The 16967-nt window shown below is 40.2% G+C and overlaps 1 non-coding gene across 1 annotated transcript; it reads right to left on the minus strand.

The window, feature by feature from the left end:
• Window positions 1-765: 765 nt before the first annotated feature.
• LOC141640227 (small nucleolar RNA R71) lies at window positions 766-872 on the minus strand. The gene has a single exon (XR_012542916.1). It is a non-coding gene; the product is annotated as a small nucleolar RNA R71 (small nucleolar RNA).
• Between the last annotated feature and the right edge of the window lie 16095 nt (window positions 873-16967).

Below are 16967 nucleotides of genomic sequence, written 5' to 3' on the forward strand. Positions count from 1 at the left end.
AGTAGTTTGGATTATAAATTTATCTTTGGTACTCTACGACGGTATCAAGTTTTGGCGCCGTTGCCAGGGAGGCAATTGTTTAATTTTTAGTTGTTTTTATTTTAGTCTTTATCTTAGTTTAAGGGACATCTGTTCCTTAAACTTTTCTCATATTCTACTTGTAGTTTCTTCTTATGCGCAGGTCACAGGGTGGTGAATTATGACCGTTAGATCCTTAGATCGAAAGGACTTTGCGTAAGTTGAGACGATCATCTAGAGTACTGCCGACAGAGTAAGAGCTGAGTACTCTGTCCAGTTACTACGAGAACGAGCTATTTGAGGAGGATCCACCTTCATCTCCTATTTTTACTTCTTCAGCTGAGACCGTTACATCTCCAGATATGGCTGAAGAAGCAAGTATAGCCAGTCACTCCGAGCCAAAAGCCGAAAATCTCTATAAGGGATTCGCATTGCCAGCCGGGACGGAAAGGAAATTCGAACCAAAACCGTCGTACATTAACTTGGTTGAGAGAAACCAATTTGGGGGAGCTGCAAATGAAGATGCGGCTAAACACATAGAGACATTCATTGACTACTGTTGTTCCATACCCCCCGCCAGCAGGTGTGACCCAGGACCAGGTAAAGAAGACGATGTTCATATTCTCGCTTCGTGATGCCGCAAGGGAATGGTACCGAGAACTGGATCGAGCTGCTAATGGGATTACTGATTGGAATTCGTTGGCCCTAGCATTCTATAAGAAATATTTCTCTGCATCGAAGACCAATGCGATTAGAGCTCAGATCACGAGCTTTAAACAGGGTCCTGATGAAGATTCTCATGAGGCATGGGTCCGTTTCAAAAGACTAGTGCGAACTATTCCGCACCATGGGTTTGAGAAATGGTTTCTGTGCAACCAATTCTATAATGGTCTGTATGATGATCATAGGGCTAGCCTAGATGTTGTAGCTAATGGGAGATTTCAAGAAAATAGCGGTGAGACAAAGGGGTGGAAAATTATCGATGACCTGGCCACCCATAAAGCTGAGCATGCGAATTCTAGAGGAAATCAGAGAAGATCAGCTGAATATCCTGCTGTAGCTGCAATAGAAGCCCTTACAGCGAGATTCGATAAGATACATTTTGGGGGATCTCAAAAAAGGAGGTATATATAAAGTTAATGCAGTTTTAGACGGTCCATTTACATGCAAAAGATGTGGAGGAGAGGGACATGTTTCAGAGTTTTTTACTAGTTCGAATGAAACATGTGCTGCCTTTCAACATTATAGGCAGACTGGTACTTATCCCGATCCCTCTAATGTTCACCCCAATTTGAGGTGGACTAACCAAAATGTCCTTAATCCGGGTCCACTGATGTGAATTTTGGCGGAAGCGGAAGACATTTTTGTAGGGTTGTTTTTGTGTTTTTAAATAAAGGGGATATTTGTTTCAAGATCAATGAAGACCTCGAAAACAATGGGATATTTGTCGTAGCTAGACCTATAGCTACGCCAATGGGTGAATTGTTTGATACTCGTCAAACAATCCGACTTAAACTTAGGATCACGTCCCTCGTTCAAGCAAGGTGCGAAATCGCGTTTCGACCTCTTAAGCCAAACTACTCGTGTAACAACACAAGAAGACAAGACAAGTTTTAGAGAATACTCTCAAGTTTTTACTTCAAAATTGGATGATGAACAAAAGAGGACTACAAGCCTTTATATAGGCCAAAATTCCTTGGTGCCCAAGGCTAGCCTTTAATGCTTTGTGGTGAGTTCTAGGCTATGTAGAAGAACTAGGTAAGACTAAGCCAAAAACTAGGTAAGACTTTTGTAAAAAACTAGGCTATGACAAAAACTAGGTGAGCTTTATTCAATGCCCTTGGACTAGCCCATTTTCGAGGTTGGACTTTGCTCCACACGGTTCTCCACACGGTTCTACCCGTCCCATTGGCGGGTGATCATGCACTTTTCTCGACTATTATTCGAACCGATCCATGCTTGGTGAACCGGGTTGCCTTGGTCGCTTGTTTCGAGAATTATTTCATTATGGTGATTCGTATTCACATCAATTCCTCCCCCTTTGAAAGGAATTGTCCTCAATTCTTGCCTCAGTATGCCGGGATCAAAGATGAATATTATAAACCCGAACAAGCCCGAACACGTAGTCGAATCATCTTTGGTGCCACCGGAATCAAAACAAACCTGGAAGTTAGATTCAAGCTTGATTAAGAACATGAAGCAGTTTACGCACCCTGTTGATCTCTTCTTCAGCTCATCATCTTCAATGTAGTCTTCATGTTTATCCCTCTCCGGTGATTTGAATTTGTAATGAGTATTGTCAATCACAACCATTTTGTGCCATCTTTGCTTGTGTTTTACTTTCTTGTGATTTCCTTCCCACCACCTTCCATGCACAATTCTTCGTATCACATCTTGCACGTCTCTTTGCAGTTGGGGCCAATGAAAATGCTCCTTGAGAATATCTACAGTTTTGTTTACCCCGAAATGTCCTCCAAGTCCACCTCCATGAGCTTCTCGAATAAGGAGTTCCCGAGTTGGAAGTTTTGGAACACAAAGTCTATTACCTTTGAAGAGGAAACCGTCTTGAATAATAAACTCATCATGAGTTCTGGGCTTGCAAATCTCGAAGGTTTCTCCAAAGTCGGGATCATGCTCGTAGTAATCCTTCAATGCCTCAAATCCAAGTAATCGGACATCGAGCACGTTCAATAATGAGTACCGTTGTGAGAGAGCACCGGCCACCACATTACTCTTGCCATGTTTATACTTTGATGAAAAGTGAAAGGATTGTAGAACTCCACCCACTTGGCATGCCGTGGGTTTAACTTTTGTTGTCCATTGATGTGCTTCAGTGATTCGTGGTCCGAGTGCAGGATGAAATGACTCGGCCAAAGGTAGTGATTCCAATGTTGAAGAGCTCTCACGATAGCATAAAATTCTTTGTCGTACGTCGAGTAATTGAGTCTGGCTCCATTCAACTTCTCGGAGAAATAAGCGATGGGTCGCTTTCCTTGTATTTGTACGGCTGCAATTCCAACAGCACTTGCGTCATATTCCACCTCAAATGGTTGAGTGAAATCCGGGAGTGCCCATAACGGTACCTCGCAAAGTTTTTGAATAATGGTTTCGAACTCCTTTTGAGCGCCTGTGGTCCATACGAAGGTTCCCTTCTTCGTATCTTCGGTGATAGGACTAGTAGTGGTACTAAAGTCCCGAATGAACCTCCGATAGAATGAGGCGAGTCCATGAAATGATTGGACCTCCGTGATGGTCTTAGGAGTAAGCCACGACTTGATTGCTTCAATTTTAGATTGATCGACCGAAACTCCGTCTTTTGAAACCCTGTAGCCAAGAAGGATAACGCTCTTGACCAAGACTGAACACTTCTCCTTTCTACCAAGGAGTTGTTGCTCTTGGGGCGTATTGAACACCTCGTGAAAGTGTTTGAAATGATCATCCTTGCTCCGGCTGTAGATCAAAATGTCATCCAAGTAGACGGCAACATATCTGCTCAAGAAAGGTTTGAGTATCACGTTCATGAGTCGCATAAAAGTACTCGGAGCATTGGTTAATCCGAATGGCATGATGGTCCACTCGTATAACCCATGTCTAGTCTTGAACGCGGTTTTCCACTTATCCCTTTCTCTCATTCGCATTTGGTGATAGCCACTCCTCAAGTCAATTTTAGAAAAGGTTTTGGATCCATGTAACCCATCAAGCATGTCGTCAAGCCTTGGGGTAGGAAAACGATACTTGATAGTTATATTGTTCATGGCTCGACTATCAACGCACATTCGCCATGTCCCATCCTTCTTTGGAGAAAATAGAGTAGGGACAGCACATGGACTTATGCTCTCGCGCACATAACCTCGTTCCATCAATTCCTCGATTTGCAATTCCTTTGCCTCCATTGGATTGCATCTATAGGCGGCTTTGTTTGGTAAGGGAGCTCTGGGTAGGAGATGGATTTGGTGTTCAATCCCTCGAATAGGTGGTAAACCAGCGGGTAGTTCCTCGGAGAAAACATCCTTGAATTCCTCATCCGAGATTGGCACAAGATTAGGATTATCTTGAGTTGCATCGACATAACTTGTAGGATCACCTTCTTCCATGTGAGTTTCATCATAAACTTCTTCCAATTCTTCATCAAAAACAATTGGTAGATTTGGATCAAATAAAGAAGTACCACTTGTATGAGGTTCATACAAGTTGGAAAATATGTTATCTTCGATCACATCTTTAATTTGGTCATCATCACTCAATGGCTCCATAATCTCGTCCTTTCCTCTTTCTTCGAGATTGAACACATCACCCAATCGTTCCTCCTCATCAAACAACTCATCCCGACAAGCAACAACATCTCTCGAGGTAATCAATCGTTTATTTGGACACGTGCTTTGATAATGCCCAAACCCCGGATACTTTAAACATCGTGCTTTGGAGAGACTTGTTTCCTGAGAATCGGGCGTTCTTGCCGTGGAACTAGGGGTGGCAGCCGACTTGGGTTCACCAACACTACTCGTCGGACTCCCTTGTTTGAGATTGGCGATCTTACGATAAGTCGTAAGCGTATAAGTTGCTGGAACATATTTCTTACGCAACTTGCGTTTAAGAGAATCCCAAGATGATAATTTCTTTTTTCCAGCGCGAGCACGCATTGCTTTCAAACTCTCGTACCATAGTGAAGCCCCTCCACTAAGTCTTCGAATAGCGTACTTGCAGCGTTTCGCGTCATCCAGAACTTTGAAATCAAACATTCGTTCGATTTTCCGTTCCCATTCGAGGTAGTCCTCGGGGTCCGTACCTCCTGTGAACTCGGGTAGTTCACTTACCTTGAACTTGTCAATGACTCGTTCACGCCTAGGCTGCCATTTGGAATCGGATTCTTGCAAATTCTTCAAAGCCTTTCGGAGGATCTAAGAAAATTGGGATCTTCAAAGTTCATGTTGATAATTAATTTTTTTTTTTTTTTTTTTCGTGATGAACAGTACCGTGAACAGTACTGGACGTGAATAGTAACTTTTTTTTTTTTGTGTGAAGAAATCAAGACCCTTGGATCGTCTTGATTAGTGGAAATCAAGAGCCGAAGCTCTAATACCACAATTGATGTGAATTTTGGCGGAAGCGGAAGACATTTTTGTAGGGTTGCTTTTGTGTTTTGAAATAAAGGGGATATTTGTTTCAAGATCAATGAAGACCTCGAAAACAATGGGATATTTGTCGTAGCTAGACCTATAGCTACGCCAATGGGTGAATTGTTTGATACTCGTCAAACAATCCGACTTAAACTTAGGATCACGTCCCTCGTTCAAGCAAGGTGCGAAATCGCGTTTCGACCTCTTAAGCCAAACTACTCGTGTAACAACACAAGAAGACAAGACAAGTTTTAGAGAATACTCTCAAGTTTTTACTTCAAAATTGGATGATGAACAAATGAGGACTACAAGCCTTTATATAGGCCGAAATTCCTTGGTGCCCAAGGCTAGCCTTTAATGCTTTGTGGTGAGTTCTAGGCTATGTAGAAGAACTAGGTAAGACTAAGCCATAAACTAGGTAAGACTTTTGTAAAAAACTAGGCTATGACAAAAACTAGGTGAGCTTTATTCAATGCCCTTGGACTAGCCCATTTTCGAGGTTGGACCTTACTCCACACGGTTCTCCACATGGTTCTACCCGTCCCATTGGCGTGTGATCATGCACTTTTCTCGACTATTATTCGAACCGATCCATGCTTGGTGAACCGGGTTGCCTTGGTCGCTTGTTTCGAGAATTATTTCATTATGGTGATTCGTATTCACATCATCCACAGCAGCAGCAGCAGCAGCAGCAGAGTTATATGCCCCCTCATAAGCAGCAGCAATATCAAAAGCCTCCCTATGTGCCGCAGCAGCAGCAATTTCAATGTTCTGATATTTCTTAATTGAAAAACATGGTTCAAAATCTGTCGGGTTTGCTGAAAAAGGAGTTTCTAGCTAGAGAGACTTCGACAAAAATGTTGGAGAGTCAAATTGCCCAATTGGCAAGCAAAAGTGCAACTAGAGCTCTGGGGCATCTACCGTCGCAGCCGGATCAAAAAGAGACTCTAAATGCGATCACTTTGAGGAGTGGGTCTACCCTTGATGGGCCCGCTATGGTCGAAGATGTTACTGAAAAAGATGAGGCGGAACCGAGCAAGAAAAAGGCCGTAGTGAACAGTAGCAAGAAAAAGACGATCAGCAGGTATGTCGGTCGATCGACTGACACCCATGGTCGATCGACCAGCCCGCGTAACAGTACAGCTTCTGGTCCTGAGGAAGCCAGTCGATCGACTGACCTACATGGTCGATCGACTGACAGTGCTGCTGATCGTGAACCTTTTTGTCCTCCAATGCCAAATAACTTGAGAGACCACTTATTTCGGGGTACGACGACTCCGAAATTATTGAGGCAAGATCCAAATGCTGATGGGTCAGTTCCGGTTCCAAAGTATGACCCCCTGACGGTTAATGGTTCATTCCTGAGACGATCTGAAGAAGGTTCGAGCTACAACAAGGACAAGGTAGTGGATTTTCAGCATAAGTCCACTGATGCCGGTATTGTTGGAGTTAGTGTCCTCCACAATAGTGCGTTAACATAATAAATCTCATTAATGGAATATCATCAGATATTTAATTATTTGATCCTCGTCAGTTGATTAACGTAAATCGATAACGGTTGGCTGACAAGAGTTTGACGTTATTGTCGTGAGACGGCGGTGATCAACTGACCCCTTTCGGTCACACCTAAAGGAACGAATCCTAAATGATTACTAATTAATTGTATGAGATACAATTTGTTTAGTCCCTTGATTTATAGACTAAGAGGTTAGTCGATTATTTTTAGAGAGATTTCGAGTTGCGAACTCGAGGAGGATCAGTTATTATTTAATTATGCGATAATTGAATAATAAGTTTTAGGAGACGGGTTTTAGTTAATTAACTGTTAATTTACTAAAATTGCACTAATTGATTAATGTGATTAATATTAGTACGTAAATAATATGTGTAGTGGTACACGTATATTTACGGAGTGAATTGGACGAATTAATTATGGAAGTATTTAAACATGATACGATGTTTAAAATAATAATTACACGGATTTGTGCGACAAATATAAGAACCAACATAGACCCGTAAATGGTCAAGTGGACCGTGTAAAATAAGTGTAGTGGATGATTACTCACATAATCATTTACATTATTTTGTATACTACCATAATTAATCTTATACAACATTTTGCATGTGATGTAAGATAAAAATATAAGACAAAATTCTCCACTTCCACACTCCACTCACCCGCCACTTTTCCCCCCATATACTCCATCAATTGTTCACATTTTTACACTACCTCACTTCTTCACTCTACCATTTGCATGTGAACAAAAATTCATCTACCTTCTCTCTAAAATAATAATCCTCTCTACTAAGTTGTTAGTATACATAAATAATATTACTAAGATTAGTTAGTAATATTTCTAATAATAATCAAGGGTACAATATTAATAAGTTCTAGTTCATACTTGTTAATATTTTTGGTTTAGTTCTTGGGTGCAACAAGAAGGAGATATTCTATTTTGAATATTTTCAAGGAGGATCTTCCATTGGTATAAGCTCAAGAACAAGCTAGTTAGGTGAACTAGTTTGTGCCCTTTTTACCACAAATTCAATGTAAGGAATTTGTTCTTTCTTTTTATGCTTTCATATTAGCATGCATGTTACATAGATCACCTAAATGATAATTTATGAGATAAATTAATTTTATTAGAGAGTCTAATATGGATCTATGAACTTTCAAGTGGTATCAGAGCTTAGGCTTGTAATTTGCATGTTGATTTTAAGCATTTTAATGAATTATGAGATAATTTGTAAAAACTCAAAAATTGTGTTAGAAGAGGTTTTAGCACGAAAGTTTTAGGACATGCATTCCTACTGACCTCAAAAGGTTTTTGGAATTTTTTGGTGATTTTTAAAGTTATTTTGCTAATTTTAATGTTTTTTTGGTAGAAAACCGAGTCAAAATGTCGCATTTTAGTGAAAAATTGACTAAAACTAGTTAAAAATTGATTCGGTGCATGGATTTTTTATGGTAGTTCATGCATGTTTTCTACTGATTGTATGAAAAAAGTTGAAGGTTGGTTCGAATGTTTTGCATGTTTATTGATTTTTGAGTTAAAAGTCGATAAAGGTCCAATTAATTAATCATAATTTCGAAACTTTTGATTATGCCCATGATAAATTTATGTACATTTAAGAATATTATTTAAATATCAAAAGTGATTTTGCATGTGTGTTTTCACTTTGTTTTGATGTTTATTGGTTTTAGTGGTTAAAAACCGATAAATATCGATCTTTTTCTTCACAAAATTTATCCGGAATTTTTGGGCAATTTTTCTGACATTTTGGTGTTCTTGGGAGTGTTCCAGAATACTAAAAATTTTTGTCAATTTTTTGGGTAATGTTTCAATTATTTTGGATTTTTACTTAAATATTATGATTTTATCGATTAAATTAGCAAATTATCACCAAATTAAACTAATAATTTATCATAAAATTAGTGAGGACTAATTTTGAGGTTCAAAACAGTTTGGACAATTAGTTTGGACTTAAATGAGATTTAAGAGTTAATTATTCATTTTTACATGTTAAAAATCGATTAAATCAACAAAAACCGAGATGGATACCAATGATTGATAGATAGGGCGATTTTGGCATCATTTTTACAGCATTTTAAGCATATTTATTTAAGTTGAATGAATGATTGTCATTTATTTAAAGTATTTATCTTGTTGTACCAAGTATGGCCTAGTTAATTTTAATCGTTATTACCCGAAATGAATGGGAATATCGATTTGTTTATAACTAAATACGATCTCGTATCGTCGGTTTGTAATGAATTAATAGTTTTATTTATTTTATTAATTAATGTATAATAGGAATAGCTATGTAATTCATTTGTAATAGTTATTTTTACCGGCGTTTCCAAAAGACGGATTACAACGAGACGGAGTCTATTTTTGGAAGGTGTTCCAAATCCCACAAACAAGAGCCACTTTTGGAATGAAGAGGCAAGGGACCAAGGAGTTGGTTTCCGAAATGTAATAGACTAGTTTTTATTAACTAGGTGGCCATACTAGGATTTATTCATATGCTTACATGTTTGCTTGTTTTATTTTCGTGCATGCCAAAATCGCCATTCACATGCATTTTATTTTCGCGGTTGTCAATTAACGTCATTTACATTCACCGAATTAATTCACTTATAAGGAATTTATGACTAAATTGACAAGATCTCTCACATAACTAAAATTGAGATTAGCCTTACCAATTAGTAGCACCTTTGAATCTCTTGTTCATTAGAGCCACGCTCGCCCAAGCGGGGTGTTCTCTTTTTACCTTGGGTAAGTAGGGTGGTAAACGGTTATCACACGCCAAAATTGGTTGGACTCAACGGGATATAAGACGGTCTTGTGTTCCGGGGCTAGTAGATGAATTTGAGGAAATTCGTCGACCAAGAGTTCTAGAGATAGAATTAGTCAACGTGACTTACCGAATTTACGCAATTATGGGATGTTTCGCCCAAGCGATGCTCATTTTTGTTTAATATTTGGGTCTTGGAATCATTTATATAATTTAGTGGGAGATCATTATATAAATGCTAAAACTTGCTAAACATGTTTTTACAAGTAATTTTTACAAGTAATTTTTAAAACAATGAATGTTAATTTTTCCTTTTTGTTGTAGTATTTTAATTCGCAATGGCAACTTCATCAACTCCATCGACTACTTCACTAGGCAAAGATTCATGGCTAAGGTCCGTAATGGACAAATGTATTTTAAAATATGACGGTAGTAACTTTCTTGAATGGGAATCCAACATCAAAAGTGCCGCGTTGTCCGACAATGTGCTCACTTACTTGACCGATGCTCCTCCTATTGAGCCCGGTGCAAGAGCTTCATCGGCGGTGCGGACCGCCCATGATGACTATATGAGAATGTTGAATGATATCAAGAATGTGTTGATATGGTCAATATCCCCAAAGCTCAAGCTATCATGCATTTCTTTAAATGCTTACGAGATATTCACTCGTATGATCACTATATTTTCACAAACACCTAAATTCCGTCAATACGAAGCGGCGGCAGGCTTCTTTGAAGCTAAGCTTGAGAGGGGCCAAAAGGTTGGTCCCCATGTACTCAAAATGGTCGAATATGTTGACATCCTAGAGCATCTAGGGTGTAATATTCCTAAGACTCTTGTGGTGGATCGTATCCTCAACTCACTCCCCACCAAGTTTGCCCACTTTAGGGTAAACTACAACATGAATGACATGGATAAGAGTTACCATGAAATTCATGCACTCCTCTCCCAAGCAGAGAGGGATATGGAGGCTAGTGGGAGTGAAAAGGGAGATGTTTTAACCATGAAGTTAAAGAACATGTCTCTTGGAGTTAAGAAAGGAAAAAGGAAAGAAAAATCCCAATTCAAGAAATCGTCAAAGAAACATGACAAGGGAAAGGGGAAGGCCGTTGAGAATGGCAATCCCAAGGCAAAAAGTGTCAAGCTCTCCGAGGCCGAATGTTTCCATTAGAATGGGAAGGGGCATTATAGGAGGAGTTGTCCCAAATACTTGGAGGATCTCAAAGAAGGGCGTGTGACGCCTATTGGTATGATTTCCTCTCTCTATGTGATAGACGTTAATTATGCTTGTACTTCCACTTGGGTACTTGATACCGGATGTGGCTCTCACCTTTGTAACCATTTGCAGGGTATATGGGACGTGCAAGCACTAGCAAAAGGTGATGTGGATCTCCGTATGGGCAATGGAGCTAGAGTAGCCTCCGTTGCCGTAGGGACCTATGTGCTCACTTTAGCTAGTGGTTTAGAGTTGTATTTAAATAAGTGTTATTTTGTACCAACTTTAACTAAGAACATCATCTCCATTTCCGCGTCAGACGCGGAAGGCTTTTGTTTTATGATTAAGGATAAGTGTTGTACTTTTTCTTTTAATGATGTGGTTTATGGCAAGGCCATTTCAATTGGAGGCATTTATGTTTTAAATGATGTTAATGACGTTTATCATATGGAAACTAAAAAGCTCAAAAAGGGTGATCCAAACGAATCCTACCTTTGGCATTGTCGTTTAGGCCACATAAACGAAAGACGCATTAAGAGACTTGCTTCATCAAAAGTGCTCAAACCATTTGGTTTCGAATCTTATGGTACATGCGAGTCTTGCCTTTTAGGCAAGATGACTCGTGCACCTTTTGCGGGAAAAGGGACTCGAGCTAGTGAGGTTTTGGCTCTCATACACACGGATGTGTGTGGACCATTAACCAACACCGCTAGAGGACGTTTTCACTACTTCATTACTTTTACTGATGACTTAAGTAGATATGGGTATGTCTACTTAATAAAGGACAAGAGTGAAGCCTTTGACAAGTTCAAAGAGTTTCAAAAAGAAGTAGAGAACCAATTGGATAAAAAGATAAAGACCCTACGGTCCGACCGTGGTGGTGAGTATATAAATATTGAATTTGATTCACACCTAAAATATTGTGGTATAGTATCACAATGGAGTCCTCCTGGCACACCGCAATTAAATGGTGTGGCCGAAAGGAGAAACCGAACTTTACTTGATATGGTTCGGTCAATGATGAGTCTAACTGAGCTTCCTAGTTCATTTGGGGGTTTTGCCCTCTTGTCTGTAGTATTTTCACTAAATCGAAGCCCGACTAAAGCGGCCGATAAGACTCCATATGAGATATGGACAGGGAAAGTCCCTCATTTGTCATTCATGCGTATTTGGGGTTGCGAAGTGTACGTTAAGATCAAGTCTGACAATAAGCTTGCACCCAGGTCTGACAAATGTCTTCTTGTAGGATATCCAAGGGAAACATGTGGCTATTACTTCTACAATAAACACGAGAACAAAGTGTTTGTGGCTCGTGATGTTGTCTTCCTAGAAAAGGAATTTATTTCTAGGAGACAGAGTGGGAGAAAATTTAAACTTGAAGAAGTTCGAGAGTCACAAACCGAGAATGAGGTAGAGGAGAACGTGGAGGATAGCATTCCCTCTTCCTCTGAAACGGTAATTGTTCCTAGAAAGTCAAGTAGGATTTCTAATCCACCTGACCGTTACCTTGGTAACATCAAAGAGGATGATGTTTTGTTACTTTTTGAAAGTGATGAACCCACTACCTACAAATCGGCTATGTCTAGTCCCGACTCCTCGCTTTGTCTAGAAGCCATGCGGTCCGAAATGGATTCCATGTACGAGAACCAAGTATGGGACTTGGTGGATTTACCTGAGGGAGTGCGACCCCTTCAGTGTAAATGGATATATAAAATTAAGCTCGACATGGATAAACATGTGGATGTTTAAAAGCTAGATTGGTGGCAAAAGGTTTCACCCAAGTTCATGGTTTACACTATGACGAAACCTTCGCTCCAGTCGCTATGATTAGGTCCATCAGGATAATCTTAGAGGTTGCCGCATTTCATGATTATGAGATTTGGCAAATGGATGTCAAAACCGCCTTCTTGAATGGGATTCTAGAAGAAGAGGTGTACATGAAACAACCTGAAGGTTTTGTTGATACATCTAACCCTAAGAAGGTGTGTAAGCTTCAGAAGTCCATTTATGGTCTTAAGCAAGCATCTAGGAGTTAGAATCATCGTTTTGATCATGTTATTAAACAATACGGTTTCACTAGAAGTGTGGAAAAACCGTGTTTATACATGAAGTTTAGTGGGAGTAAGGTTGCATTCCTTGTCCTATATGTGGATGACATATTTCTCATTGGGAATGATGTTCCATCACTCACTTCTATTAAGGAGTGGCTAGGGAAACACTTTTAAATGAAGGACTTGGGAGAGTCACAACGAATCTTAGGTATCTGGATCTATAGGGATAGGTCCAAGAGGATACTAGCATTGAGTCAAGAAGCTTATATTGACAAAGTTCTTGACCGGTTCAATATGAAAGACTCCAAGAGAGGATTTATACCTATGGGCCAAGGGATTACTTTGAGCAAGTCACAGTCTCCCTCCACCCCTAAGGAAATTGAACACATGAAGACCGTCCCTTATGCTTCCGCTGTTGGGTCTATCATGTATGCTATGATTTGCACTCGTCCCGATGTTGCGTATGCCTTGAGCATGACAAGTCGGTATCAAGCCAAGCCTGGTGAGAGTCACTGGATAGCCGTAAAGAACATCTTTAAGTACTTGAGAAGGACTAAGGATTCGTTCTTAGTGTTTGGAGGAGAAACTGAGTTGCGTGTAAGAGGTTACACGGACGCAAGTTACCAAACCGATCGGGATGACATGAAATCCCAATCCGCTACGTGTTTATGCTAAATGGAGGAGCTGTTTGCTGTAAGAGCTTCAAGCAAAGCGTTACTGCGGATTCTACAACAGAGGCTGAGTACCTTGCAGCATCTGAGGCTGCGAAGGAAGCTGTTTGGATTAGGCAATTCATGGAGGGGCTAGAAGTAGTCCATTCCGCCAAAAATCCTATCACTCTATACTGTGATAACAGTGGAGCTATTTTTCAAGCCAAAGAGCCTAAGTCTAGTAACAAATCTAGACACATTGAAAGGAAATACCATGTAATTAGAGATTATGTGGAAAGGAAGGAAATTGACATTTGTAAGGTTGGGACAGATGATAATATTGCTGATCCTTTAACCAAGCCTTTATCAAAGGCTAAGCATGATGGTCATGTCGTCTCTATGGGATTGAGACGAGTACCAGATTTTCTTTAGATTATGGATATGTAATAATTGGATAGTGTATCTTTTATTATATGATAATCACAATCATTGTGTTCGTATTCATGCTTTTATGAATCTTTTATTTAGTGTGACTAAATTTTAATACCTTGTTTATCTGAATAAGTTGTGGAGACAATGTTGAACACTATTCAAGTGAATAAGATGAACATTGTATTTTGTCCGTAGTCACTTAATGAGGCGACGTCTCGGAGTGACTAGATTGTAAGTCGATTGATGGTTGTTCAACACCATAAGGTCATATGTGATGACTGGTCGATTACATAGGCAGAGTGTGTGACACTTTGCCAGACAGTGACCATTTAGAGAGTCCCTAAGTTCTATTATAGACGCCTGGTCGTGGCGGGGATCTCTAAGATGTTCTAATGAGTCGATTCTTTTAACTGGAGACTATTAGCTAAGAAGGTGCAGTTTCCGAGTGACTTTGGTTTTTGTCCTAGGTCGGGCCGTGAAAGGAGGCCAAAAGGGCATTTACTAGGTCATGGTGAGCTGTATTGTGCAATAGGATAGATAGGGCATACAGGAATTGTCCACCCACGTTGGGTAACTATATCTTAAGGCCACTCGAGGAGTTAATGACTACAAATGCGTGGCCACGCTCGGAAGTAATCTGTGAGAGATTTTTCCGGTTAGGTTGTCACACTCCCGATCGAGAAAACCACTCGCGATGTGTTCATGTGCAAGTGCGACCTGAAAGACACCTTGCATTGAGTGGGAGATTAAAACGGACAAGAGAATTGGTAGCGCACACCTTGTGTCGGACAAGTGGGAGATTGTTGGAGTTAGTGTCCTTCACAATAGTGCGTTAACATAATAAATCTCATTAATGGAATATAATCAGATATTTAATTATTTGATCCTCGTCAGTTGATTAACGTAAATCGATAACAGTTGGCTGACTAGAATTTGACGTTATTGTCGTGAGACGGCGGTGATCAACTGACCCCTTCCGGTCACACCTAAAGGAACGAACCCCAATTGATTACTAATTAATTGTATGAGATACAATTTGTTTAGTCCCTTGATTTATAGACTAAGAGGTTAGTCGATTATTTTTAGAGAGATTTCGAGTTGCGAACTCGAGGAGCAACAGTTATTATTTAATTATGCGATAATGTGCTCACGTACTTGACCGATGCTCCTCCTATTGAGCCCGGTGCAAGAGCTTCATCGGCGGTGCGGACCGCCCATGATGACTATATGAGAATGTTGAATGATATCAAGAATGTGTTGATATGGTCAATATCCCCAAAGCTCAAGCTATCATGCATTTCTTTAAATGCTTACGAGATATTCACTCGTATGATCACTATATTTTCACAAACACCTAAATTCCGTCAATACGAAGCGGCGGCAGGCTTCTTTGAAGCTAAGCTTGAGAGGGGCCAAAAGGTTGGTCCCCATGTACTCAAAATGGTCGAATATGTTGACATCCTAGAGCGTCTAGGGTGTAATATTCCTAAGACTCTTGTGGTGGATCGTATCCTCAACTCACTCCCCACCAAGTTCGTCCACTTTAGGGTAAACTACAACATGAATGACATGGATAAGAGTTACCATGAAATTCATGCACTCCTCTCCCAAGCAGAGAGGGATATGGAGACTAGTGGGAGTGAAAAGGGAGATGTTTTAACCATGAAGTTAAAGAACATGTCTCTTGGAGTTAAGAAAGGAAAAAGGAAAGAAAAATCCCAATTCAAGAAATCGTCAAAGAAACATGACAAGGGAAAGGGGAAGGCCGTTGAGAATGGCAATCCCAAGGCAAAAAGTGTCAAGCTCTCTGAGGCCGAATGTTTCCATTGTAATGGGAAGGGGCATTATAGGAGGAGTTGTCCCAAATACTTGGAGGATCTCAAAGAAGGGCGTGTGACGCCTATTGGTATGATTTCCTCTCTCTATGTGATAGACGTTAATTATGCTTGTACTTCCACTTGGGTACTTGATACCGGATGTGGCTCTCACCTTTGTAACCATTTGCAGGGTATAAGGGACGTGCAAGCACTAGCAAAAGGTGATGTGGATCTCCGTATGGGCAATGGAGCTAGAGTATCCGCCGTTGCCGTAGGGACCTATGTGCTCACTTTAGCTAGTGGTTTAGAGTTGTATTTAAATAAGTGTTATTTTGTACCAACTTTAACTAAGAACATCATCTCCATTTCTGCGTCAGACGCGGAAGGCTTTTGTTTTATGATTAAGGACAAGTGTTGTACTTTTTCTTTTAATGATGTGGTTTATGGCAAGGCCATTTCAATTGGAGGCATTTATGTTTTAAATGATGTTAATGACGTTTATCATATGGAAACTAAAAAGCTCAAAAAGGGTTATCCAAACGAATCCTACCTTTGGCATTGTCGTTTAGGCCACATAAACGAAAGACGCATTAAGAGACTTGCTTCATCAAAAGTGCTCAAACCATTTGGTTTCGAATCTTATGGTACATGCGAGTCTTGCCTTTTAGGCAAGATGACTCGTGCACCTTTTGCTGGAAAAGGGACTCGAGCTAGTGAGGTTTTGGCTCTCATACACACGGATGTGTGTGGACCATTAACCAACACCGCTAGAGGACGTTTTCACTACTTCATTACTTTTACTGATGACTTAAGTAGATATGGGTATGTCTACTTAATGAAGGACAAGAGTGAAGCCTTTGACAAGTTCAAAGAGTTTCAAAAAGAAGTAGAGAACCAATTGGATAAAAAGATAAAGACCCTACGGTCCGACCGTGGTGGTGAGTATATAAATATTGAATTTGATTCACACCTAAAATATTGTGGTATAGTATCACAATGGAGTCCTTCTGGCACACCGCAATTAAATGGTGTGGCCGAAAGGAGAAACCGAACTTTACTTGATATGGTTCGGTCAATGATGAGTCTAACTGAGCTTCCTAGTTCATTTTGGGGTTTTGCCCTCTTGTCTGCAGTATTTTCACTAAATCGAAGCCCGACTAAAGCGGCCGATAAGACTCCATATGAGATATGGACAGGGAAAGTCCCTCATTTGTCATTCATGCGTATTTGGGGTTGCGAAGCGTACGTTAAGATCAAGTCTGACAATAAGCTTTCACCCAGGTCTGACAAATGTCTTCTTGTAGGATAGCCAAGGGAAACATGTGGCTATTACTTCTACAATAAACACGAGAACAAAGTGTTTGTG

Source organism: Silene latifolia, unplaced genomic scaffold (assembly GCF_048544455.1).
Source record: "Silene latifolia isolate original U9 population unplaced genomic scaffold, ASM4854445v1 scaffold_73, whole genome shotgun sequence".
NCBI lineage: Eukaryota > Viridiplantae > Streptophyta > Magnoliopsida > Caryophyllales > Caryophyllaceae > Silene > Silene latifolia.